At 43.9% G+C, this 2,148-nt stretch overlaps 1 pseudogene across 1 annotated transcript; it reads right to left on the bottom strand.

Annotated features, from left to right (window-relative positions):
• Positions 1-375: 375 nt before the first annotated feature.
• On the bottom strand, positions 376-1,649 carry LOC126934122 (phosphoserine aminotransferase-like; annotated as a pseudogene). Its single transcript, XR_007718841.1, has one exon. The product of XR_007718841.1 is annotated as a phosphoserine aminotransferase-like (transcript).
• Positions 1,650-2,148: the final 499 nt, after the last annotated feature.

The raw sequence follows: 2,148 nt of genomic DNA, 5'->3' as shown, positions 1-2,148 counted from the left end.
ATATTGACCTTGAATCAACTGCTGCTGAACCAAGGAGACCCCACAGATGTCTAGATTCAGCACCTAGAGGGCCCCACCTACACTCTATGCTGGGTGTTCCCATGATTCCAGAAAAAATTAATTGCAATTTGCATTATTAAGTCCACAGGCAAGTTTGAAATCTAACTAGAAATAGTAGCAGCAAAGGCAAAACAAGTAGGAATTTGTTAGAAAAGCAACAGGATTTCTTAAAATGCTTCCAGTTCAAGTCAGAATTAAGGTGAACATTATGTCCCACCAGCTTTACAGAGCCGTAGATGTTTTGCTGTTGTTCTTTCAAGAAAGAAGAGTCTACAATAAACATGTTCATTTGAGAAAAATACTGTGTTTGTTAACTTTTTGTAGCCATCCCCAAGTTACTTTAAACTTTGTATGTTGTTCAAGAACAGAGTTTATCCTGGTTAGGATGTGTTCATAGCTGATGCATCTCCCAAAAATTTTTCATGAAGGCGGCCAGTTTCTGAACATCTTCAATCATGACAGCATTATACTGAGAGACCTGGATGCCTCCCACAGACCTATGCCTTTTCAAGGACAACATATTGAGTACAAGAGCTTTCTCAAGAAATCTTTTTTCTAGAGCATCATCTCCTTTGACATTGCCAATGCAGAAAGGAATACTCATCTTGCTTCTATTTGGGGGCTCCACTGGACATACGTAGAATCCTTGAGAATTATCAATAATCTCATAAATCATTTGAGATTTGAGATTTGATGGAGCTAAGTTTCTCCATGGCCGCGGCACCTCCACTGTTTTTAATCCACTCGGGGACCAAGCCCATGAGGTAGATGCGGAAACATAGAGGCCTGTTGTACAAGGAGCTGTTTCCAGCCTGCACCTTGTATTCCAGGACCGAGGGGCACTCTGGGAGGTCAAACCCCAGCAAGTCATCAGGGACAATCACCACGGTGACTGCAGCAGAGCCAACATTCTTCTGGGCACCAGCAAAAATCACATCAAACTTGGAAACATCCACTGGCTTGGACAGGAAGTTTGAGGACTTGTCACAAACCAGTACTGCTCCCTTGATATTGGGTATAAAGTCAAACTCCACACCATGCACCATCTCATTTGCTCAATAGTACACGTAGGAGGCAGCCGGGTTGAGGTTCCAGGTGCTTGGATCTGGAATTTTTGTATAACTCCCAAGTTTGGGGTGAACAATATTTATAGTCCCAAACTTCTTGCTTCTGCAGGCTTAGGTGACCAAGCTCCTGTCACCACATAGTCCACACACCTTCCTGCTTTCAAGCCAGTCAGGTTTAAGGGGACAGCACTGAACTGGCCGGACCCATCTCCTTGCACAAAAATCACCTTAATAGTTGTCTGGAACGGCTAGCAATTCCCGCACAAGATTCTCTGTATTGTTCATAATCTTGGCAAAATCTGATGACCTGTGACTCATTTCAAGAACACTAATGCCAACTCCTTTGTAGTCTAATAATTCCTTTTGTATCTCTAACAACACTGAGTGCGGCAGCTTGGTGGGACCAGGCCCAAAGTTGACCACCTGCCTCGGGGAGTCCATGGTGCGTCGGCGAGGGCGGCGAGTCAGCCAAGGAGGACCCAACACGTGAATGGCTAGTGTTCCCGGCCGCTGCCGTGAGAGTCTACACTGTTCTTATTTTTTCAATTTCAGATAATTACCAACAGTGCTTCTCCAAGTGTTGGACAAATAGAATTTTTTTGAACTTACAGATTTTGATATGCTTGTTTACAACCATCTTTTCAATTTGAATGTCATTCTAGTTTATGGGGGAAGTATGAAATGAAAAGTATTCTTAAAAATGTTTTATTGGCTCATGACTGTAATCCCAGTACTCTGAGAGGCCAAGGTGGGCAAATCATTTGAGGTCAGGAGTCCGAGGCCTGACCAACAGGGTGAAACCCTGTCTCTACTTAAAAAAAAAAAAAAAAAAAATAGCCGAGCGTGGTGGTGCATGCATGTAGTCCCAGTTACTGGGGAGGCTGAGGCAGGAGAATTGCTTGAACCTGGGAAGCAGAGGTTCCAGTGAGCCGAGATGGCTCCACTGCACTCCAGCCTAGGTGACAGGGCGAGACTCCGTCGCAAACAAACAAACAAACAAAAAACCACGTTTTATTAATAC

This window comes from Macaca thibetana, chromosome 13, assembly GCF_024542745.1.
Source record: "Macaca thibetana thibetana isolate TM-01 chromosome 13, ASM2454274v1, whole genome shotgun sequence".
Classification (NCBI taxonomy): domain Eukaryota; kingdom Metazoa; phylum Chordata; class Mammalia; order Primates; family Cercopithecidae; genus Macaca; species Macaca thibetana.
Note: the sequence above shows the minus strand (reverse complement) of the source record. Positions and strands in the feature narration are given on the sequence as shown.